This window comes from Malus sylvestris, chromosome 7 (assembly GCF_916048215.2).
Source record: "Malus sylvestris chromosome 7, drMalSylv7.2, whole genome shotgun sequence".
In the NCBI taxonomy this organism is placed as follows: domain Eukaryota; kingdom Viridiplantae; phylum Streptophyta; class Magnoliopsida; order Rosales; family Rosaceae; genus Malus; species Malus sylvestris.
This window is the reverse complement of record NC_062266.1, coordinates 1,286,976-1,313,470: the sequence shown is the minus strand read 5'-3', so window position 1 is coordinate 1,313,470 and position 26,495 is coordinate 1,286,976. Positions and strand designations below refer to the sequence as shown.

General features: G+C 39.4%; 1 protein-coding gene and 2 pseudogenes across 1 annotated transcript in view; all 3 read right to left on the bottom strand.

Moving 5' to 3' along the window:
• The window catches only part of LOC126628340 (peptidyl-prolyl cis-trans isomerase FKBP42-like), a 28,911-nt gene extending 16,328 nt beyond the window's left edge, over nucleotides 1-12,583 (bottom strand). Inside the window, exon 1 of the mRNA XM_050297988.1 lies at nucleotides 10,525-12,583. The gene's annotated coding sequence lies outside the window, so the exon portion shown is untranslated. The remainder of the gene's footprint in view (nucleotides 1-10,524) is intronic.
• On the bottom strand, nucleotides 597-14,189 carry LOC126628347 (peptidyl-prolyl cis-trans isomerase FKBP42-like; annotated as a pseudogene).
• An 827-nt stretch (nucleotides 14,190-15,016) lies between these two features.
• Nucleotides 15,017-18,542, bottom strand: LOC126628880 (protein SEMI-ROLLED LEAF 2-like; annotated as a pseudogene).
• Nucleotides 18,543-26,495: the final 7,953 nt, after the last annotated feature.

Below are 26,495 nucleotides of genomic sequence, written 5' to 3'. Positions count from 1 at the left end.
CCAAATTCATAATCAACATTTGAGAACCAGACCTTATATATTATTCACCTATTCTTTCCGATTTCTCAAATAATAAGGTAAGCTCGTTGGATCCTCCTCATCCTCATAACTAAAACAAAGAGTTTGAACGTATTCTTCTTTGTCTGCATTTCCAGCTTTCTCTCCTTCACCTTTTTCTTCCCCTCCAACCCCCCCCCCCCCCAAAAAAAAAACACTTGAAGATTTTATTTTGTCGTAGAAGGTCAAATTGTCTTTTCACTCTTTTGATTGACAAAGAGCATTTTGTTCGCCGGTAGTTTATACAAGAATAGGAACAATTCCACGAGCTCACTACTAGTTTAATAGTTTTTCTTAATTAACTCGATAATGCAGTAAAAATTCAAATCCTTATGTTTAAACCACTCCATCCACATAGATCCCTAATTTGTTAATAAAGAAACAATATTCTCCGGCCAAAGATAAACTAAAGAAACAAGAAGCTCTTTAAAGAAACAAATTGACCCGTTTTACACACCATCTAAAAGATTGTGGTGGTGACGGAAAATTCACAACCGAAAACTCAGTAAGCAAAGCGAAAATGAGATAAAACTCTTGTTAACAGTTCAATACTTTAATTTGATCACCGTATCTTCGTTCCCGGATAAAACTATTGGCATCTAAACTCCCTCCCGAGACGTAAATGAGTGAACCTTTAGGGTCACATTTCATAGTCTTGTTTATTAGCAAGTTCAACACACGAATTTCCTCATTTATCATGCAATTCAAGAGCTTAAGATCTTTGACTACTCAGATTTATGCCTTTCGCACCTGAAGAGACGATGGAACAATGACAACAGCCAGTGCCAAAAGATGATCAACCAATTATCCCGTTTGGGTTTAGGTTCTGGGGTTGGTCCGAAAATTCCCTTGTAGATTTCTTTTTGTTTCTGATAAACAACCTTGCCGTGTTCCGAAGTAGACGTAACTCTCTAGCAATAGCTTTGTGTTGAGGTGCAAATTTGCATGCCTCTAGAAAGTCTTCCCGCACAGCATCTGTCTGCCCAAGCTCTGCTCTGGCTTTTCCTCGCCTAAATAGCGCTTTGACGTTGTTTTCATCCTCTGCCAGTACCTGAGAGCATTCATTCATCAAATTACAGTTAACACAGTTGCATTGACAATTTAAGGGTATTCAGGAAAAGGTAAATATCTGCCAACTCCAAGCAAAGAGAAAAATCAATTAATAAACGTTAGTTGCATTGACAATTTTAAGTTATAACAGCCACAAAGTTTGAACAACAGGATGAAGCATGGACAGTAACATACCAAAAAGATGATAAGAGTCGCACAGGACCTAAAATTCAATTATTAACTGAAGAATGGTGCTAGTGAGCCTAGAAATTTTCACTGGTCCATACTACGAGCATTTTCATTTTCTACGGCAATCCAAAATGGCAGGTTAAAGTGAATAAATATTGAAACTTTTGGGATGCAGTAACGCTCACAAATAAACCTACAAACCCAACTTTCTAATATCTAATGATGAATAGCACAATCACTGAACACATGAAATTAGATGACTTACTTGCGATAGCAGTATACTTACAATACTGCATTGTCCAATGGCTTCTTCATAACGCTTAAGCTTTATAAAAGACGCTGCCATGTCCATGTACTTCCCAAACAACTGGAACATGAAGTTGTCACCCATATATGCTATAGCCTGAGAAAACCCACCAGAATCTAGTCAGAAAGGAAATAAAAAAAGAGACTGGACACTCAAAAGCTCATCAGCGATAAATAAAATAGGATGAAGTACAAAAAACTACCTCAACTATTGGTGTCACGACACTTTCATACCTCATCTTTTAAAATTAACAATGTCATACCTCATCTTACGAATTTGTGTCAATGTCAGACCTCCGTTAGTTTTTCTGTTAATTTTTCTGTTAAATGCTGACGTGGCTTAAGATGGGCTCCACTTTTTAGTCCAACTGAATTAAAAAATAATTAAATATTAAAAATAAAAAATAAAATTATTTTTTTTATATTAAATTGTGGGCAACCCTTCCCTCCCTCTCTCTCTTCTCTCTATTTAGGCAACCCTTCCCTCCCATCCCCCAACCTTCCCTCTCTCGTCTTCCCCAAACCCAGATCCTATCCTGCTCTCATCTTCTCTGCGCCAATCAGTACCGCCACTCTCCATTTGACCTCCCCCGCCTCTTCAACCTCCCTCGCCACTCTCCCTTCGACCTCCCCCGCCACTCTCCCTTCGACCCATCCCCAAAATCCTAGAAACTCTTCCCACCCATCCCCTCAACCTTCCTCCACCACCCTCTTTCTCTCATCTCTCTCTCTCTCCTCTCTCTCCTCTCTCTCTCTCTCTCTCTCTCTCTCTCTCTCTCTCTCTCTATCTTCTCTCTCTTTGGGCAACCCTTCCCACCCATCCCCCCAACATTCCCCCTTTCGTCTTCCCTAACCCAAACACCCCGAACCCAGATCCCATGAGGAAGATCGATGCCTTCAAGCGCGAGCTTCCTCTCTGCATGTTCCTATTGAATGATGGTTCGTTTTTGTTTCCCCTGGAAAAAAAAAAATTCAAGCTGTGATTTCAAGTACACATTTTCCTAGCTTTTCATAGCTTTTTGAAATATTTTGGGATATGAGTTTTGGATTTCTGATGATTTGGATTGATAGGTATCCATAAATTATTTAATTTAATTTGATTTTAGAAATGGGTTTTTGGTGTTAATTTGGTTTTGGATGATGGGTTTTGGTGGTGGTAGTGATCGGTGCAGAGAAGATGGGAGCGGCGGGGGAGGTCGAAGCGGCGGATTAGTGGCAGAAAAGTCAAAGAGGGGAAGAGAGGTCGTGGGGGACGGTGATGGGGAACAACGATGGGGGATGACGATGGGGTAGAATGGAGATGAGAAAGAAAACAGAGAAGTGTCTGGAGATGGAGAAGATGCCTCTGGTTGTTTTGTTTGGGGATGTGACTGCCGCCTCTGGTTGTTTTGTTTGGGGATGTGACTGCCGCCTTTGGTTGTTCTGTTTGGGGCTGTCGCAGCGGCTGCGAGTGAGGTAAGGGTTTTGACACTGAAGACGTCATGTTGGAGGCGAAGGTGGAAGAGTTGGGTGGGGGTTTTGTTAAGCATCTTGGTGTCGATGTGGTGTAACTGTACGAAAAGAGAGTTTGGGGTTGTGGCGATGGCGATGGCGGAAAAGGAGGATTATGGGGCTGTTTGGTTACATATTTAAATTTGGTGAGGGTGATGAATTTGTAGGGGATAAAAATATTAAATAGAAATATTTTTTAATCTAGTTAGACTAAGGAGTGGAGCCCATCTTAAACCACGTCAGCATTTAACAAAAAAATTAACAGAAAAACTGATGAAGGTTTGACATTGACACAAATTCGTAAGATGAGGTATGACATTGTCAATTTTAAAAGATGAGGTATGAAAGTGTCGTGATACCAATAGTTGAGGTAGTTTTTTGTACTTTACCCAATATTTAAAATATGTAAGCATTACAAGCTCGTAACCATTTCATACTGTTGCATTGCCTTTAGTTTTTCATCTTTAAATAAAGCATTTCCATCCATCTTTCTTCTATCTGCTGCTCCAATCCTTTCCTCCACGGTCATGTCACTACGAGCTTTCCCCTATGAAAGGCAGAACCCACAAAAATACATGTTACCATGTTACCGAAGAAAATCCCTGGAAAAGAGATTCTGAAACTTCAATTGGTAACTACTTGGGAAGACATTTGAAAGCAAGTGAGCAACTTCTTTGATTTCATCAAATCCAATAACCTCAACTTCATATGATATATGTTGGAAGAATGCATGCAAGTCATATCTTGTGTAAAATGCATGCATGAAATAAACATGTTGGATGACTAGTGAAGTTAGGCTAGTCAACATTCTTTGTGTAAATTAGGCAAGTTAGGCAAGTTAGGAAATTAGGCAAGTTAGGCAAGTTAGGCAAGTTAGGCTTATGTCTACTTTCTTTTCCTATATATATGTTTCATTTGTAATTGTTTCTTCATGAAATACACATAAAAAATTCTACATGGTATCAAAGCAGGTTCATTTGTAACCTGTCTCTGCCATTCTTGCTGCTGCAATTTTTTCTTTCTTTCAAAGTCTAAGTCATGACTGAAGAAAGTTCTGTGAACCATGATGAGGAAACCCGGCACAATCTCTCTCCAAACTTCTCAGACGTTGAGGTTAACACCAATCAACGTTTGTGTTCAGTTCTCTTGAACGAGTTCAATTATCTTCCTTGGTCCCGAGCTGTTTCACTAGCTCTCGGAGGCAAAGGGAAGTTAGGGTTTGTAAATGGAAGCGTGGAAGCTCCAGACAGTTCTTCCTCTACATACAATGCATGGCTCTGCAAAGATCAACTTGTCATGTCCTTGCTGCTCAACACCATGGAGAAACATGTTGCTGAAATTTTTAGCTACTCCAATTCCGCACATGATCTTTGGAAAGCTTTGCAGGATATGTATGGAAATCAAAACAACTATGCACGGGTCTTCCAATTAAAGAAGGACATTGCCAGTGCTCAACAAGAAGGGAAAGCATTTGTTCAACACCTTGGGAGCCTCAAAGCCATGTGGAATGAGTTGGATGTATATCTCCCTCATACCACAGATCCTACCATTCTCCTAAAACGAGTTGAGGAAGACAAAATTTATCAGCTGTTAGGGAGTTTGAGCTCTGAGTACGAGGACCTAAGGAGTCACATCTTGATGAGTCAAGACCTGCCTACCTTCAACAATGTTTGTGCAACTATCCAACGAGAAGAAGCAAGTAAGAAGGTTATGAATGTTGATCACAATCCTAGATTAACAGAGACTCGGGCATATGCATCAAAGTACAAGAACTCAGAAGCCAAGGTATACAAGGGAAGAAACACACATCTAAAATGCAAATATTGCAATGGTGTTGGTCATGAGGAAGACAAGTGTTGGGAACTCCATCCTGAACTCAAGCCTAAGTTCAGCAAAGATGGAAGGATGATACCAAGGTCCTCACAACAATTTCAACCTCATTTCAAGGCACAACTTGCTAATGCTCACGCTCCTACTATCTCACAAGGATCCATGGAGTTCACTGCCAATCCATTGTCATTGATCAATGAATTTGCAGCTTACCTACAAAGTAAGGGGCACGGAGGAGGCTCACATGGTCAAGGCAATGAAGAGGGTAGTCACACAGCTATGTTGGGACAATTTGCCGGATTTCTTGCTGGAAATGAGAAAGTTCCAAAGGGAGAAGCATCAGGTATACTCAAAGCCTTTACTACTGCCCTATTAACTAGTACTGAAATTGATTGTTGGATAATTGATTCAAGCGCCACATATCATATGACAAACAAAGTTACAAATTTACATCATTTTAAAAAAATTTCAAGCCCCTCACATGTGTCTGTTGCAAATGGAAAAAATGTCTTAGTTTTGGGAAAAGGAGAAATAAACTTACTCTCTCAAAAAACACCTTCCACTGCCCTCTATGTACCAACCTTTCCCTTCCAACTTTTGTCAATTGGAAAGATCACCAACACCCTAAACTGCCGTGCTATTTTCTCACCAAATAAAGTAATGTTTCAGGATGTTCTCACCATGAAGATGATTGGTGAAGGGGTCTTCATAAATGGACTTTACAACCTGTGCAAGAATGCATGTTTCACTCAGGCTCTTCAAGCTCAATCGAAGTCCATAGATGAAAACCAACTTTGGCATAGGAGATTAGCTCACCCCTCTGAACTTGTCTTGTCGAAACTGTTTCCAAATTTTTGTAACCCCTATCCTACTTGTGATACTTGTCAATTTTCTAAGTTTACTAGGCTACCTTTTGGTAATTCAATGTCTAGGACAAGTAAACCTTTTGAAATGGTACACACCGATGTATGGGGGCCTGCAACTGAATCAATGGAAGGTTTTAAATATTTTGTTCTATTTGTTGATGATTTCTCTCGAACAAGTTTTTTATATCTTATGAAATCAAAAAGTGAAGTCCCTACCATTTTCAAAGACTTTCACATGCATGTTAAAACGCAATTTCAATCAAACATTAAGGTTTTAAGGTCAGATAATGGCACTGAATTTCTATCCAACAACATGCTTCAATACATAAGTTCTCAGGGTATCATACATCAAACCAGCTGTGTGGGGACTCCCCAACAAAATGGAGTAGCCGAGAGGAAAAATAGAGATCTCTTGGAAAAAAACTCGTGCTCTCATGATTCACATGCACGTTCCAAAGAAATTTTGGTCGTTTGCCATCCTTACTGCCACTTATCTCATCAATCGACTTCCAAGTCGTGTGCTAGGGTTTAAATCTCCCTATGAAGTTCTCAAGGGGAGGAAAATAGATTTGACACATCTCAAGGTGTTTGGTTGTGTGTGTTTTGTTCACATCCAAACCTTGAACCGTGACAAACTAGATGCCAGGGCAACCAAGTGTGTGTTTATGGGATACTCGACCACTCAAAAGGGATACAAGTGCTTCAATCCAGTCACTAAGAAGTGCACAGTTTCAAGAGATGTGAAGTTCGAAGAAGACTATCCCTATTTTTCAAGTCAGGGGGAGGATTTAGTTGACATGTTCCCACTCCCTCAAAACTTTAATTATCCGATGTTGGAAAAGAGATCAGTCATTGTAAGTCCAGATTGTGAAGAAGTTCAAACTGACCAAATTACTGCCAGTGAGAGTGAAGACGAGCCCTACTCTGATCCTTCTCCGCCCTCTACAGAGTCTCAGGTGATTAAAAGAAATCCTCCTCGAATCAGAAAACCTCCAGCTAGGTTGCAGGACTATGTTACATATGCCTCACGACATCCAATCAATGAATGTATCAGCTTTAGTAAGTTCTCAACATCTCATGCTGCATTTCTCAGTGAAATTGATAAGCACTATGAACCAAGAAGCTTTCAAGAAGCTTCTCTTCTCCCACAATGGAACCAAGCCATGAAAGAAGAGATTCGTGCACTGGAAGAGAATTGCACCTGGAGCCTAGTTCAACTACCACCAGGAAAAAAGGTTGTTGGAAGTCGTTGGATTTACAAGACTAAATTCAAAGCTGATGGATCTATCGAGAGACACAAGGCTAGACTTGTTGCTCGAGGTTTCACCCAAACCTTTGGTGTAGATTATAAGGAAACATTCGCACCGGTGGCCAAGATGAACTCAGTCAGGGTTTTACTGTCAGTTGCAATCAATTGTGGATGGTCACTCTACCAAATGGACGTGAAGAATGCTTTCCTTCACGGCGAGCTGCAGGAAGAAGTGTATATGCAACCTCCTCCAGGCTATGATGGTATTAAAGGCAACATGGTTTGTAAATTGCACAAGGCAATATACGGATTGAAAAAATCACCAAGAGCTTGGTATGCCAAGCTCAGTTCTGTTCTGGAAAAGGCTGGATTCATGCGAAGTAATGCTGATTCTTCGTTATTTGTAAGAACTGGCACCAGGGGGAAGTTGGTGGTCCTCGTCTATGTTGATGATCTTATCATCACTGGAGATAATACCGTGGAGATTGAGGCACTAAAACTCTCACTACATCAAGCTTTCGCTATCAAAGATTTGGGGAGGTTAAAGTATTTTTTGGGGATCGAAATGGCAACATCTTCAAAAGGACTGTTTCTACATCAACGGAAATATGTATTGGACCTCCTTCAAGAAGCAAAAATGCTTGACTGCAAGCCTGCTATCACTCCCGTTGATTGTAAACTGAAGCTCAGCATAGATGGAGAAGCCATGCATGATGTAAGCTACTATCAACGATTAGTAGGCAAGCTCATATACCTCACTATCACTCGTCCAGATATCACATATGCAGTGAGCTTGGCTAGTCAGTTCATGCACTCTCCCACTGTTGATCACCTTAACCTTGTTAAGAGAATCCTTCGTTATCTTAAGGGTTCAATTGGGCAAGGAATTACAATGCATAACAATCAGTCCACTGTCATTAGTGGCTACACAGATGCAGACTGGGCCGGTAATGCAATTGATAGGAAATCAATCACAGGCTATTGTACATTTGTTGGTGGAAACCTTGTCACATGGAAGAGTAAGAAGCAACAGGTAATTGCTCGTTCCAGCGCAGAGGCTGAGTATCGAGCCATGGCAGCCACTGCGTGTGAACTCATTTGGCTTAAAGGGCTTCTTTCAGACTTAGGGTTTCCTAGTTCTACTCCTATGACGCTTATGTGTGATAATCAGGCAGCCATGCACATTGCTGCCAATCCTGTGTTCCATGAAAGAACCAAACATATTGAAGTGGATTGTCATTTCATCAGAGCTCAAGTTCAAACGCAAATCATCCAGACCATGTTCACACGAAGCCATGATCAACTAGCAGATCTTTTTACAAAGGCACTAGCATCATCTCAGTTTCATCGGTTATTGGGCAAGCTTGGCTCAGTGAATCCCCTCGATCCAGCTTGAGGGGGAGTGTTGGAAGAATGCATGCAAGTCATATCTTGTGTTAAAATGCATGCATGAAATAAACATGTTGGATGACTAGTGAAGTTAGGCTAGTCAACATTCTTTGTGTAAAATGCATGCATGAAATAAACATGTTGGATGACTAGTGAAGTTAGGTTAGTCAACATTCTTTGTGTAAAATGCATGCATGAAATAAACATGTTGGATGACTAGTGAAGTTAGGCTAGTCAACATTCTTTGTGTAAATTAGGCAAGTTAGGCAAGTTAGGAAATTAGGCAAGTTATGCAAGTTAGGCAAGTTAGGCTTATGTCTACTTTCTTTTCCTATATATATGTTTCATTTGTAATTGTTTCTTCATGAAATACACATAAAAAATTCTACAATATATCTGCCAATGGTGGAACATTCGGAAAAGAAAAGCTCCCTTCTTTCCCATACCCCAACTCCCAGCCTACATGTAATAGGGCTCGCTCTCCAGACTTCATGCTGGACACCCCAACAGCCAAGCCAGTCATTTCTTTTTTCTCTGTTGCAGTAACAAAAATACACTACTAAGAAGAAGTCCATTCCATTAAATACCCCTAGAAAATGCTTAAATGCTTATGGACCCAAATAATCTGGAATGACAAGTAATTACAGAGAATAAAAGCAATAAAGAAATCACAAACTAATTGCAGACTGAACAAGGAACATGCCAGAACTCCTTTGCATATACTTTGTATATATAGAAAGTAATAGACTACTCGGCAAGGCTAAAACCTTTCCCTAAAATCATTTCAAGTGGTCGTTGTTCATCCCATGTGTCTTCAAACTTGTGTCCCGTGCTTTCAGTCCATGCCCTGTAGTGTACTATCACACATGCCATTCACTCAGTCATTGCAAAAAACCAGAGTAAAAATTCATTGCAAGACATTTCAACATGTATCTTAGGCATCCCTTTTATAAACTTTAATGCATGCACAATTAATTCTCCTATATACATACACAACTTTGTGAAGGTGGATGCTGTGTGTGTCTGTTTGCAAGTCACAAGCTCATTCATGTCTTACTCCTAAACTAACAAATACATGCACACATAACAATTATTGGATTTTCAACTAACGCACACAGCACAGCACTACCAAAAAGGAAACCACTTGACACTTACAGAAGCATGTTGAATACTTGGATGGTATTTGACCATGATCTTCCTTAATGATTTGCTTTGTGACTTTCTCGTGAAGGATTTCCACCTTAGAATTCACTTTTGGGGGGCCATTAGCATCTTGTGAAGGTTCCCCACGAACGAAGGTACCATCTTCAGTTACTGTTTCATTTTCACCATCTTGACCTACAAACAAGATGAAAAGACGAGTAGTAGTCTATATTAATATATGACTATTTGGAAATCTAACTCACTCATACGCTGCCATCCCCACTTATACTACAAGAGTTTTGGAACACAGGATTTCTGGGTTACTCAACATAAAAGCATGGAGGAACGATGTATCAGTGTACTGGAAGCGGTTGTCATAATGTCTACCTACTGCATTCCTTCTCGATATACAAATTATTTCCGAAATCTTATCAATTAGTAAATAAAAACAATAAGTTTCTGGCTCAATAATGACAGATAGAAGAATTGTTCTTGAAGAAAACATCTCCATGTATTCATTTAGTCCAACAAAATCACTCGAAAACCCGCTTATCAGGTCAATTTGACATTTAATTGAAGCTGAAAACCTACTACGAGTCTAAGATTCGACATATATTTGCTTTTACAGAAACCGAGTGTAGCTGAAAGATTTGTATGAGTGTAAAAAGTATGACTTAATAATTGAGCTGGAAATTAAGGCCAAAAGTATGAATAAACACACCAAGTAGTTAACTTTCCTGCTCAGCCTGCTCCCGAACGTCCTCCATTACTTCAAGCTTCTGTAATCCAATGGGTCTTCTCAAAATTCTGCAAGTACCCAAATGAAAGACGCAAAATTTAATGCAATTGCATTCGAATTCCAAAATAAAAATTAGGAAGGGTTTCGTTTTCTTTGGACTTTTCTCGGGAAACAAACAGAAAACGGAAAATAGAAAAGGAAAAAGCGGGACTTACTTGTGTAATGAGATACAGACGAGAAGAGTGAGAGAATCTGTATTGTCTTTTGTTTTCAACGATAGAAGAAGATTCCAGAGACAGCAAATTAATTAATTAATTAATTAAGGTCGTGCTATTATACATTTATTTTTATTTCTCACACCTCTCACAATTTTTTACCGTCGAATTAAATGAATTAAAGAGTATCAATAGTAATAAATGAATTAAAGAGTATCAATAGTAAAAAATTAACAAGCGTGTGAGGAACAACATTTTCTTTAATTAATTAATCTTTCTAGTTTAAATCTGTTGTCACTAAATAGCCTTAGCCCACCCACCCTCCTTTATTTTATACATTTGGACATATTCATGACGTAGGTCTATTTACTTGATACATTTAGACGTAAACGAAGGCATCTGCCCCTACTTAACTCTTTTTATCATGAAAAATGCTCCATCTAAAACTATAAATTATTTGTATACTCAAAAATGAAGTCTTAGTCAAAACACTCAATTCGAAATACACTTCTGACAAATATCAGGGTAGGCACGTACTAGCCGACACCCGAGGGTGACGAAGCCATTTTTAAACATGCCTACGAATAAAATATATAATTAGAAAGAGAATGTTAATGCAGGAACTTGTTCAAAGCATACAACTACTAAGAATAATATTAAAGAATTTCTAGGAAAGAATACAAGCAAAGGAATAATACCTATCCGAAGAAGAATTGAGAATGACTAATGCCTTGAATCTAAACCCTAGGGGGTGCAAAATAGAAAAGGTGAGTGGACCAAAGTTTATAATAATACTAATAATAAGAAAACCATTTTCTTTTTTAATATAATAACCCCCTGTTTTGAAAACTTATATAATACTACGTAGTAGATTTTTTGAAAACCCTAGCATGCCGTGCACTCATTGGAAAACATATATGCGTAAAACACTGCTCGAAGATGGTAGTAAGCCGCCCAAAGGCAAATCCGTAAAACCTCAGCCCGAAGGCAAATCCGTAAAATCTCCGCCCGAAGGCAAATTCGTAAAATCTCAATAATACTATACTCTCTAGGGGTATCATAGTTGCCCAAAGGCAGTACATGTCCATCACTCGAAGGTGAAGCTGTACAACACTGGGTTCGCTAGTGAAGAAACATGGTAGACCCCAGTGGCGAAGCCAGGAATTTTCGAGGGGAATGGCCAAATTTAAAAGCGTTAGTAGATTCTGAAAAAAAATTAGACAATTAAATTCTTTTAGATAGTAAACAATAGTAATTTTGTTCATAATTTATCGATACAAACAAGTTGTAATTGTTATCGGCAAGGTTTCATGTCATGATATCGCATAATAAGCTCATTATCAATAAATGCAAGATCATCTTTCAATTTAAACAACCAAACTATCACACAATTGTTGTACATCTCTCTCTATGTAAACATTTCTTTCAATAAAAACAAAAACATTTCTCACATAATATGAACACTAATACCTTTCCCCACAAAACTTTTTGTATATATGAAACAAGTTCTGAAGTCATTATTTCTCAAGAATTAAAAGAAAATAAGATAAAATAATTTTAAATACTGGAAATAATAACAAGAAATAAAAAAGAACAATAACAAACATCAACCTTTTGTTTTTTTTTTTTTTGAGTACATCGATATTTTTACACTAAGGGGAATGGGAGTTCTGCTAAGCCACACGATGAACAACCTAATGGAGGGGGAGTTCGGCTAAGCTACATGATGGATAATCTAATTTGGTATCAAATTCGCCATGTACAAGATTCGAACCTAAGACCTCTCACTTTCAAGTGAAAATAAATATCACCATACCATAGTACCGAGTGACAACCCTTTGTTTTTCTTAAGTCTAAAAGTTTAAACAAATGAGACAGAGGGAAGATAATTTTAATTGTGCAAGGGTATTGCAGTTGGAAAAGAAACCACACCAATAGAATTAAAAAATAAAAATGAAAATAAAGAAGCCAAACCGCACCGTTTCATTAAAGGAATATTGAGTTTTGATAACCAAAGTATATAATAATGTAAACGACGCCGTTGGGTTCTAAACAAAATAGGATCGTCGTCTTCCCTTGATATCAAAACCCAGCAGCGCAGCAGGTTCAAAAAATCGGTCGGAATTCTCACTCTCAGCGATGATTTTCGACGACGTCGTTTTGGCCTGGGTGTTTTGAAAAAAAAAATGAATGCAGCTCTGCTGCGCGCAGAGCAAATGCAAACAGAGACAACACCGGAGGAGATGAAGAGCAGCAGCGCTGCAACAGCAGTAGGGGAGGGGCTGGCCAGCGCTCCAGCCTTGTTTTTCCGGCGAGGGGAGTGGCGACCGCCACTCCTCGCCCTCACGTGGCTTCGCCACTGGTAGGCCCCATCACCCGAAGGTGAAGTTGTACGACTCCAGGTTACGTCGGAGAAGAATATAACATCACACACCGACACTAGCCGTGGCTAGTGAAGCTGTCAGACACTACTTTCGGCAGTGAAGCTGGGGTATAACATATATCTCACTCCTCCTCATCACCATATGGCCATAGACATCTAATACAAAAATACATTTCAAAACTACGTCAAAATAAGCCATAATAGTTTATACTCACAAATCCACTAAATTCTTACGTATAAAATCATTTTTTCAAAACTCAAATAATTCGTAAAGCAATGAAATCCCATCATATGTAAATCCTTAAAATGTACTTTAAGACATGCTCAAATTATGAAAACACGATATGCATGCATTCGTAAGATTTATAAAACCATGCAAGTTATGAAGGGGTCCACTCACAAGTCTTCCATTGCCCGGGAACCGCCCAAGTAGCGAGGATGATGCCACATCCTATCAACGTACCTAAACACATATAGAGACCGCTTAGTCAAACTCTACTAATACGTTACAATTTGGGAAAACGGATAGCGGATTCGGCACGTCGAATGAACTAAGGAGAGACCTTGAGTTACCCCACGCGCCGCCACGGGGCGGCGGCCGGACGGCCATGCGCCACCGCACGTGCCGAGATAGGTCAACCAGAAAGTTTGCCGGAAAAGTGGACAGCGGTGAAGCACAGTGCCTCCGGTGAAGGCTAGTGTGCTCCACGCACCGGCCACCACACACGCCCACGCGCTGGCCGTGGATCTGGGTTTCAGTCTCGGGTCGGGTCGGATCTTGGCTCAGGTTTGACTTGTTGGGTCTGGGTTACGAGTTAACGGGTTTGGGCTTGTTTTAGTTTTAAAACTCTTGGGCCTTAGGTTATATAATAAAGGGGTTGGGCTTGGGCTTGGCCTAGTTGTGGTTTATGTTAATTGGGCTATGGATTAAGGGTGAATCTGGGCCGAGTTTAAGCACGAGACGGGTCGACCCGAGTTACTCGTGGGTCACCGGACCCATCGAAGGAGAACACCAGGTTTTTGGCCGAAAATTCTCCCAACTTCGATTTGGGGTCGATTCTCCACTATTTTCCAAGATTGTTAACCTAAAATGAAGCTAATGAAAGGAAGAATAAGAATTTACCACTTCGAGAGTCTGCCATGGTCGAGATTGGCCGGAACTGTCACAAACTTCGACGGGTTTCCTCGTCGGATTCTGGAACTAAACTCACAGTGCATGCACAAAGAAATATCAGGGTTAAATCCTTGATTTTTCCACACCAAAACACATCACCACCGTGACAGAAATCCAGAAATTCACAGATTTGGAAAGGGAGACCTCACCTGAGTTCGAGGCTGAGAGCTTCAAGCTCTCGGCTTGTAATGGTGCCGAGATCAACACTACGCCACTCTCACATGCAACGCCACCACTCGAATCCATAGTTCAAACTACGACTAAAACTGGGAAAGTTGGTATGAAATTAGCTCGGGAATGAGGTTGATATGGGTGTTTCGTTCTCGGACATAGAGGGTGAGGGTGCAGAGAGAGAGAGAGAGAGAGAGAGAAGAAAACAGAAGAGGATGTGGGACGGGTTTTTGGGCCTACACTCCCAACCAACCTTTTGGGCCTAAGTGTCACCGCCCCAATCTAATGGCAACATTGTAATTTATGCCAAAATTTGAGAACGGGTTATTACAATTTCCACATTCTATACTTTTTTTATCCTCTCATCCTTTCAAGCTTGTCATTTTTTCATTAGCTAGTAGCTTACAATTTTATTGTTATAACACCAGTTATCCAAAATCATGTTTTTGGACAATAAGTTGGCCCCACTAGAATAGTCTTTGATGTATTATAAATTAAGGAATCTTATCTAGACTAGTTTGAGTATGAAGTAAAGTATTGTTGATTGTTATATAGACAAGATTCCTCCTTATCTTATGTAAGCAAGGGACAAAAGAGGATGATGTCTCATGTATGTTCTTTGTAAGTGGGTAGACTTGAATGGAAATCAGTTCTTTGTATAAACTTCTCTTTGTTGAGTAAATATCCTTGTTTGAGTCTCAAACATAGTTGTCCTCAAAAGTTTGTGTATTCCTTGTTACTCAGATTCTTAGCATGTTTTGCAGTTTCAGCGAAAGCCTAATCGTTTGCATTAGAACTGAATCTCAATAAAGTTCTTCCCCTCCTACACAAAAGTAAGTAATTTTTATACACAAATTAACATGTTTTCACTTCACATAGATGGTACGAAAATGAAATTTACCTATTTCACATCTTTATACTTTACATGAAAATTATCTCCCGTAGGTTTTCTTTTTCACTAGTGAATGGTTGAGAAGAAAAAAAAAACTCTTACTTTACAATATCAAACATGTAAAGCGAGGGAGAGACCAAAAGATACATAAAATGAACCTCTCTATCAACAATTGATGAATAAATGAATGCAGTCAGTCAGTAGAGATATGAAGAGAAAACAAGGCTGGCTGAATCGGGGACAACACAAACTTGTTGCAGATACAACTGCTCGCTCCAATGCTATTAACGCTCAATTTCTTGCTTGCTACAAGGGCTATCGTACTTTCTCTATGCGGATCAACAACTAGAAGCCTTTAAAAGGTTATCGTAGGGGCTTGATGCCGGTAACTGAAAGTGTGGATAGGGCTGATACTCAGTCGCGCAAAGCATAGAAGAGCCATTTCCAACAGATTGGTTGAGTGAAATAGCACTTGATTCAAGGAATGGATTTCCACTCTGCAGTCCCAGATGGTTTTCGGAAACTCAGAATATGCTAAAAACACAATATGCATGCAATGCAAATTGCAACAACAGAAGGATTGAATTTAAAACTTTCCCATATAGTATGTATGTTAAAGAATATACCGTAGGAGCACCCAGCGGAACAACAGATGGAGTTTCCTTTTCCTGGCTGCAATCATTAGAAAATCTAATCAAACTTTCTTGTCTCTGCTGGGAAACTATAAACGTCGACAGCTTCTGCTGCTTCCCCATTTGAATGGCCTCACACTGACAGAGTCACTTGTAGCTGATGGATGCCTTCTTGAACTAAATTTGGACTTCAATCTGTTCAACATGGATTCGTTAGGAACCTTTGCTTCTTCCACAATTACAACTTTGCCCTTCATCTCTTGACCGATGTTTTCCTGTGCGTGAGATTGATTGGTTAATTTTTCAAAGAGCGCAGCTAATGAAGAAAATACTGATACAGTTCTAGAGAGGGTCCTTCCAATATTATTTTTCTTTGTAGTAATGGGTGCAGCAGCACAAGGACGAGGGCAAACAGATGACGGAACAAGCACGACAGAAAAAATACGGTGTGCGCCCACCCTGCTTTCATGGTCTACGCAGACCATAGCTACGAGTAACAGGTGAAATAATGCCTCAGGAAATGTCTACAGAAATTCAGACATTCAAACCACAAATGAAAAGAAAGAAAATCAGATGGAAACTAGGTAAGTTTTTGCACTAATAATTGTAGATCGAAGGAAGTGATATAGCTGATGCATTCTTGCCTTGTTTTGATATGTCAAATTAGGTATCGTCGCCACAACTTGACCAGTACGGTAAACAGTAGAAATTAAGGTTCTAGCCATAACGATAATGTTAGACATGTTTTCTAACATCACGGCCATCATGTCAAGAACAGGACCGGCATCTCCTACCTGCACAATATATAAGAGCAATCAAACCTACCTTGTGAGACTACTTGTTCCATCTTTAAAAGAAATGTAAAGGATGTTACCATCACCTTATGTGTCAACTGCACAAGGCACTCATCCACTGCTGCTCGAAATTTTCTGTTCCATTCAATTACTTCAGCCCCCAAATTTGAATCATCAAGTGAGCAATGTATACTTTTTCGCAGGTGTCTCATCATATCACTCAGAGCACCAATTATAGCCACTGATGATTGGACCTTTGCTTCTCTAGCAAGAGAGGTGGCAACATCAACAATGTCCAGCTGCATATTTGGGTTCTTAAGAACATTCTTGTGATCAAGATGCTTAATTAAGATGGACAACATGAAGTGCCTGTTCTACCCTGCAAGAAGCAGTTTACAGGTCATCAAAATATCAGTTGTACGAGTGCAACTAATTTCATCACAAAAGAAGACTAGTCAAGTTCCCAGAGGCAACAAGTTCTAAGCAATTTGAAGAAAAATTAAATACCACAATTTTCAATTATTAACTGCATATTCATCAAGACAGACAGTGCGAGCCCATGTTTAGGAGACCAGAGATCTCCATTATCAAAATAGCGGAACGAAGACTCTAATACACGCCGTACGGTTGTAGCTTCCTTGGCTAACTTAGCAATCTTGTGCAGGCAAACCTTTGACCAGAATCTGGGGTTATTCATGTTGTCTCTGTAAACAAAAACAAGAAGAAGAAATAATACCTTAGCTACGACAAAATGAAATAGCTCAAATGATACATAACGATAGTTAGTTAGTTAGTACTGTGCCAATAAAAACTACCCTGATACATTGACTTCGCCTATTTCACTCCCTAGCAGCCTCGAGGACGAAATTTTTGTCATGGGTTCTAGTGAAGGTGAAACTTCTTCTGGACTCCCTATCTGAGTGTCTTGTTTTTCTGACTTATTCTTTGGACCTCCATAATTTTCCAAGACAACTGAAATAACCTGATTTACAAAAGGAAAATAAAAGGTTGTCAGAAGCTAATGATTTGCGGCTTGAAAAAGATGAAAATTGGCCTACACCGTAAATGCCATTAGAAGTTACGAACCCAGCCATGAAAAAAGACAGAAAGAAAAAGAATCTGTAAACAATAGTTGATGTCAAAAGGTGTTCTTATGCGTATTTTTTTCTTCCCACAGCTACAAGCTGACGATGATACTTATTTAAAATCTGTCTGAGTCTATGAACATAAATAAGCACATTTTTAGTTAGATAAAATAGCAAAAAGGTAATTATATTAGAAACAATCATATAAGAATTAGGCATAGCAGTAAATGGTGCCAAATAAACTTACGCTATCGAATTCTGATGAAATATGAGAGAATTCACCCATGAACCAAACCTGCATACAAAACACACTTGTGAGGGTGCATATGGGAGAATTTGCAACTCATACAAGATTATGATTTACAAGATCTAGTGCCGCTCCGCATGAATCACTAGTTACCATTCTCACCTACGCATAAATATTCTAATAAACCTTTCGCACTAAGTAACAATGTGAAATTTATGAATATCGGACTACATGATACTAAATTGAATATCACATGCGAAACAAGTAGCAGTGCATGAAGTAATGACCATATTGAAATGAGGAGGAATTACCATTGATGATAGAGCTTGAAGCCCAGCAGAACGCAAACGCTTATCCGTCCCATCCTCCCTTGTTTCTTGAGCTAAGAGACAAAGTTTTGGAATCATGCCATCTAAGTTAAACATATATGTACCATCCTTCTGCACAACCAAAACAGCTACATGTGATTAAAAACTTCCATAGGAGAGAAAAGGCTACAGCTTCAGAAGCAAGTCATACCCAATTACCAAAAACAAACAACAATCTGAAAGAGAAAGAACAGACCGACAACTCCCACCTGATTATTTATAAACTCTATAAGAGTTTGGCATCCTAAAAGACGTATTTCATCGTGTCGTGTTCGAAATCGTCGTCAAAATCCAAAATATGCTCACGAATAGGTCGGGAACTTCGAGTCATGCACTAGTACCTAAAAACAAAGAAACAACACAAATCAGCAACTACGATAGAAAACAAACGAAAAATAAAAAGAAATAACGAGGGATTAGCAAAGTTGCTAATCCCCGGCAACGGCGCCAAAATTTGGTATGATATTAATTAGCACTCAAATTAAACCCTCTTTTTATCAATTGTAGCAAAGTATGTAAGTAGGGTTCGTTCTAAACCGGGGATTAGGAGGGATTGCTAAACACTTGAAAACTGAATTAGAAACGTAAAAACAAAAGGGTGGACCAACTAGAGAAACAAATGGGGCAGATTGCCGAAGTTGTTGGGCAGATTAGGGACCAAGGGAAGCTTCCTAGTTCCACCATTCCAAATCCAAAGGGAGGGTTTGAATCAGCCAAAGCAATCACCCTAAGAAGTGGTAAGGAGGTTGGAGCAGGTTCTTCATCAAAAACAGGTCACAAAGAGGATGAAATGTTGCAAATGGAAGAGGAGGAATCACATGAACCCGCGGCAAAGGTGGAAGTACCTTTGCCGCAAGTCTCCAATAGCCCTAAACTGTCCAATTTGTCCAATAAAGGTAAGAATGTGTCAAATTCAGTTTCTACTAATGTTGTGCCTTCGAATGCTTCTTTTCCTAGCAGGTTTGTGCAAACGAAGAAGGATGAAGCTGAAAAGGACATCCTTGAGACACTTAGGAAAGTTCAAGTCAACATACCCTTGTTGGATGCCATTAAGCAAGTCCCGAGATATGCTAAGTTTTTAAAGGAGCTGTGCACCACTAGGAAGAGGTTTTCAACCAAGGAGGTCGTGAATGTAGGAGAAAATGTCTCTGCCATCTTGCAACGCAAACTACCCCCCAAATGCAAAGATCCGGGTAGCTTTACAATTCCGTGCGTCATTGGTAACACTCGTTTCAAATCTGCCATGCTAGATTTAGAAGCCTCTATAAATGTTATGCCATACTCCATTTATGTATCTATGAACTTAAGTGAGTTAAAACATGATGCTGTAATCATACAATTGGCCGATAGATCTAACGCTTATCCAAAGGGAGTTTTGGAAGACGTTTTGGTGCAGGTTGATCATTTAGTCTTCCCAGCGGATTTTTATGTGCTCGAAATGGATGAATCGGATCATGCTCCATCATTGCCCATTCTCCTTGGAAGGCCATTCATGAAGACGGCCCGGACGAAGATTGACGTGTATAGTGGAACTTTGTCCATGGAATTTGATGGGGAAGTTGTTAATTTTAATCTTTCTGATTCCATTAAGTACCCTAGTGAGGACCATTCATGTTTCTCTATTGATATAATTGACTCTTTGGCGCAGGGATATCTTGAAGATTTGAATGACGATACGCTTGAAAAAGTCATTACACGAAGCATGGAACCTACCACCAAGGGGGCAGATTTTAAGCTAACCCACGGCACAAATGAACTAGGCCATGCCGTGCCTCCTAGTGAGGAAATTCTTGAGTTGGTTGCTGCCCTTGAGTCATTACCTAAGCATGGTGGTAAGTCTCCTAACTTTGAGTCAATTCCAATTTCGACTAACAAGTTGCTTCCATCCATCGTTCAGGCACCCATCCTTGATCTCAAACCCTTACCAAGCCATTTGAAGTACATCTTCTTGGGGGAAAACGAGACCCTACCTGCCATCATTTCCTCATCCCTCACGGCACCAGAGGAGGAGAAACTAGTGCGTGTGTTGAAGGAGTTCAAATCTGCCCTAGGTTGGACCTTGGCCGATATCAAAGGTATAAGTCCTACAACATGTATGCATCACATATTTCTTGAGGAGGGGGCCAAACCAACTAGAGAGGCTCAACACCGTCTTAACCCTCCGATGATGGAAGTTGTGAAAAATGAGATAATCAAGCTCCTTGATTGTGGTGTGCTTTATCCCATCTCCGATAGCCGTTGGGTTTCACCTATCCAATGTGTGCCCAAGAAATCCGGAGTGACGGTTGTCGAGAATGCAGAGAATGAGCTTGTGCCCACCCGAATTCAAACCGGTTGGCGAGTGTGCATTGATTATAGGAAGCTAAACGCAACCACAAGGAAATATCACTTCCCATTGCCGTTCCTAGATCAAATGCTCGAAAGGTTAGCAGGTCATTCCTTTTATTGCTTTCTTGATGGATACTCCAGTTATAATCAAATTGTTATTGCTCTGGATGATCAAGAAAAGACCACGTTTACTTGTCCCTTTGGAACGTTTGCATATCGATGCATGCCATTCGGTTTGTGCAATGCTCCTGCCACGTTTCAAAGGTGTATGGTTAGCATCTTTTCTGATTATGTTGAGAGGATTATTGAGATATTCATGGATGATTTTAGTGTGTTTGGTAACTCATTCGATAATTGCTTGGATAATCTCACTTTAATCTTGAAACGTTGTGTTGAAACAAACCTTGTGTTAAATTGGGAGAAATGCCATTTTATGGTTAAACAAGGTATTGTTTTGGGTCATATAATTTCTGAACGAGGAATTGAGGTTGATAAGTCTAAAATCGATCTTGTACGCTACTTACCCTCTCCTAATTTGGTGAGAGAGGTTCGTTCTTTTCTTGGTCATGCAGGATTCTATAGACGATTTATCAAGGACTTTTCCAAGATTGCACAACTCCTATGTCGTCTCCTACAAAAGGATGTGTCATTTGAGTTCAACGAGGCATGTGAGAAGGCATTCAAGCATCTCAAGGACCTCCTCACCACGGCACCCATCATAACTCCTTCGGATTGGTCCATTCCCTTTGAATTGATGTGTGATGCATCGGATTATGCACTTGGAGCTGTTTTGGGTCAAAGAAAAAATAAACAGCCACATGTTATTTATTATGCTTCACGCACTTTGAATGATGCTCAATTGAATTATTCTACAACCGAAAAAGAACTTTTGGCGGTTGTATTTGCTTTAGATAAATTTAGATCATATCTAATTGGTACTAAAGTAATTGTTTTCACTGACCATGCAGCCTTGAAGTATCTTTTCACCAAAAAGGAGGCCAAACCGAGGCTCATTCGTTGGATGCTCTTACTTCAAGAGTTTGACATCGAAATCAAGGACAAGAAGGGGAGTGATAATGTTGTTGCCGACCACCTAAGCAGGTTGGTGCGTGAAGAAGAAGTTCTTCCCATCTCCGAAACGTTTCCGGATGAACAACTCTTGTCCATTCAGGTAAGTGCTCCTTGATACGCAGATTTGGTGAATTATTTGGTGACTAAACAAGTTCCTAGCACCCTAAACAAATTCCAACGTGATAAACTTAAAAAGGATGCTAGATTTTATGTTTGGGATGACCCATACTTGTGGAAATATTGTCCAGATCAGGTTATAAGAAGATGTGTGCATGAATCGGATTTTCACTCAATTTTAAGTTTTTGTCACACATATGCATGTGGGGGTCATTTTGGCACCCAAAGGACAGCTTTAAAGATTCTTGAATGTGGTTTTTATTGGCCTACTTTGTTTAAAGATGCTAGAACCTTTTGTTTAACATGTGATCGCTGCCAAAGGACAGGTAATATAGGCCAAAGAGATCAAATGCCGCAGGTACCCATCTTTGTTGTTGAAATTTTTGATGTTTGGGGTATCGATTTTATGGGTCCTTTTCCTTCATCTTTTGGTTTCACTTACATATTACTTGTCGTTGATTATGTTTCAAAGTGGGTGGAAGCGAAAGCCACTCGAACTAACGATTCTAAAGTTGTGGCAGATTTTGTGAAAACTAATATCTTTTCTAGATTTGGGATGCCTAGGGTGCTAATAAGTGATGGAGGGTCTCATTTTTGCAACCGTACCATTGAGGCATTACTCAAGAAATACCATATGACGCATAAGGTTTCCACACCTTACCACCCCCAAACCAATGGCCAAGCCGAGGTGTCTAATCGTGAGATCAAACAGATTTTGGAGAAGACCGTTGGGCCAAATAGAAAAGATTGGAGCTTACGGTTGGATGATGCACTATGGGCGTATCGAACGGCTTACAAAACCCCCATTGGTATGTCTCCTTTTCGGCTTGTGTATGGCAAGCCTTGCCATCTTCCCGTGGAATTAGAACATAGAGCACATTGGGCCATCAAGACCTTCAATTTGAATGTGGACCAAGCCGGAATTCATCGAAAGCTTCAATTGAGTGAACTTGATGAGATAAGGCATGAAGCTTATGAGAATGCTAGAATTTACAAAGAGAAGACCACGGCATTCCATGATAAGATGCTTCGAGGCAAGACTTTCGCAATTGGGCAGAAAGTGTTGTTGTTCAACTCCCGTCTTCGTCTATTCCCTAGTAAGTTACGTTCCAAGTAGGTTGGCCCGTTTGTTATTACTAATCTTTTTGTGCATGGTGCAGTCCAAATAAAAAGCTTGAGAACCGGGCAAGAATTCAAGGTGAATGGACATCGATTGAAGCCGTACTACGAGAACTTTGTGGAGCATGTTGTGGAGGAAATCCCACTGCATGCCGTGGGTTCCAAGGAGGAGTGAAGGTGTTCTTCGTCCGGCTTCACGACGTTAAAGAAAGTGCTACATGGGAGGCAACCCATGCAATTCAACAAAGGAAGACCAAGGAATCACTCCAATTCCAAATTTGCGTTCCTAAACTCTTCACTTTGTTGTTTATTTCGAATCTGCCTATTTAGTTGTTTTAGTTGTTGTTTGTGTGTTTCCTTTTGTTTGGTGTGGTTTTATGCTTGAAACATTTAGAACAATGTTTGATTTAAGTGTGGGGGGGGGGGGGGGGTAACTAAGTGTTTTTTATGCAAATTCGTGGGATTTTATCACCCATAACTTATAGTATTGGTCCTTGCTGTTTTAAGTGTTTTTAAGCAGTTTTGGTGTGTTTTAGTGTGTTTTGACATATAACTCCGAAAATCACATAAAAATTTGAAAAAAAAAGTGTTTTGAAAAGCCTAAAAAGAGTGTTTTGAGTCGTTTTTGTGTGTTTGTGTCTTAGGGTACCTTCCAACACAATGATGAGGATTTGGTTTGTAATTACATGGCTGTTAAAGAGAGTGATTAACATGGATGAAAGTTTGATTTACTCTTTGTTTATGCTTGGTTATGGTTATAACTTATGAATTCACATGTAATCATAAAAGAAAAAATTAGTTTTTGTAACATGCTTGAAGGAAGGAACTCAAACAAACGCTACAACCTTGTAAGACTTGAGCCTAAACGTTTATTTGGAGAGTTAAAATCTGTGCATTATTGTTTTCTAAAGTCGTTGCATGATCTCATTATTCTTTGCTTGGTTATTACTTAGAAGGCGTTTCATCATTTAGTTCCAAATGCTAGAACTCATGCCCATTTCATTCAAAGCATGCTATTGATTTGCATAACACATATTCAAGATGAAGTTGCGTAGTTACCACCACAAAAGCCAAACTGCCATGTATCCCATTTCCTTATATGTTTAAGTTTAACCCCTTCGAGCCTTGTCAGCCTACATTCTTTGTTAAACCACACTATCCTCACCTAGCCTAGTTTAGAACCATCCATACCCTTGTTCTTGAAGCATAGTAAAGCATGATTCAAATTGAATTCCTTTTGATTAATGTATGGCAGAAAACAAGTGTGGGGGAAATATTTCTAATGTGAGTTTGGGTGCCATAGGCACGGCATTGAAAGAAAAAAAAAAAAAAGGTTGTGAAAAGGAAAAAAAAAAGAGTTGAAAAGATGTGAAAAAGAGTTCTAAGATGTTGTTTGTTGAAGAAAGGGTCCAAAACTTTGAATTCGGCCCTAAGTATTGCTTGAATCTTCCCTTCATGTTTAAAAGTTAATTTCTGCAATCTAAGTGAATTCTAAGTTTCAATTTCATTACTTTGCTTGCTATTGCTTTAAGAATGTTTGTTATCCCTATCCTTCATTTGTTAGCCAACACCCCAAGCCCCGTTACAACCTTTAACTTCAATCTTGAGTGTTATGTGTTTCAATTTGTGGAGTTTGAATTTGGTATGAGCATATGGTGTCACTGGTTCTCGCGTCTAAGTAATAGCATTCCATTCATGAGATCATATCTAAACATGCTTATTAACTCCAGAAATTGCTTTCTTTGTGATACATATATGTGAGCGTTCGTTTTCATATCTACATCAATCTTCTCACATATAACTAGTATAGGGTGTGTAGTTAGAAAATCTGAGTGAAAATTGAGTGCATATCTTGTAAGGAATTGAGTAAATTCTCTAAGGCATGTTACTACATTCAAAACATTGTTTTAATTGATTAATTGTGAACAAGTAAGTAGTGACTATGATTAAGTATGTGCTTAAGTGTAGAGATGACTCAAATCTGTGGGGATAACGATTTTTAACATGTCATGTTCATTGGAAATCCCTGAGACAAATGTTGGAAGGTTTAGGTTGTGTTTTAGTTGTTTTGTTTTATTTCTTTGTTTTGCTCGAGGACTAGCAAAAACTAAGTGTGGGGGAATTTGATAGGAGCATATTTATGCGCCTTAGTTAGCTAGTTCTTATGCATTTCCATGGTGTTTTCTTAGTTAAAGTAGTCTTTTAAGCTAGTTTTATGTGTTTTCAGGTTTTAAGGCCAAAGGATGCAAGAAGATGCATTTTGGAGCTTTTTGGAGCAAAATTGGGCTTGGAATGATTATCACATAATTGGAGCCAAGGTTTGGACGAATTTGAGGACTTGAAGATGATGATTCCTACTTGAACAAGGTTTCCTAGTTGAAGTAGGAAAGTGCTTACATGAAGAAGGAGTCCTAATCAACGAAGGATTCCTAATCACATAAGGATTCCTAGAAGAACAAGAATTCCTACTCCAAGAAGGATTCCTACTTGAAGTAGGAAAGTTAAGCCAAGGTTTCCTACTTTGGTTTGATTTTTCCTAAATGTCCCTAAAAGTTCCAGCAATTATGAAGACTTCCTAAGAATTCTAGGACACAAAACAAATGCCTAGAACCCTTATTGACCCCTTGCCGCACTCCCTTGCCCTTTCCCCTTCCTTGCCGTGCAAGGGAAAGGGCTCTTTCCTGTTTTTATGCATTAAACACATTCCTTTTGTGTTTTAAACCCTAGCCGCACCCTTTAGCCTATTTTCCCTTAGTTTTATGATTTGTTTCCTTAATTCTAGAGCTTTAGACTTAATTTCTGTTTACCAAATTTACCTAGGGTTTTAATTTCCTAAACCCTTTAAATAAACTCCCTTTGTGCAGCCACAAATCATCCAAAAATTCACCATTCACACCAGAAACAAAACTCCACTTTCAGCCGCACCATTCTACCACCATTCACCCAAATTTCAGCCACAAATCACCCCTAGCCGCACCACCCATCAACCCTAAACACTTCCATACGTCCCCCATCCATTCTACATCATTCAATAGCCCAAAAAACCTGCCCATAGTCCCTGTGCCGTAGCAAAGGAGAGGAAGACGAAGTACTTGAAGATTCTAGCCATTCAACATCGAATCGTTGGAATATTTAGGTGTTCTCTTTCTTATATTTACAATGTATAAATCTGTTTTCCTTTGTTTTGTGAACATGAGGAACTAAGCCTTTTGGCTAGGGGGTTATTCAATACCATGATTATGCTTGCAAGATGAATTGATTACGTCTAATTGTTATTTCATGAATTGTGAATGCAATTTGCTTAACCGTTTGATTGATGACTTATTTTTGTGTGTTAATTAAGGTGGCCAACTTAGTTTTCATGCAGGAATTTGAAGCTAAAACATAAGGAAGTTTCACCTAATAGTTACAACTTTATGTTTGCAAGTAGTGGAGGTCGCTTATAAACGATCGTGTTTAGTGAATTCTTGGCAAACGTTTCATGCTTTTCATAGTAACAATTGCCTCGTCAATGCTTATAGTTTTCATGAAGCTTAATGATCTTTGATTGTACCTTTATTGTGCTTTTCACGTAAGGGACTTTTAGAGAA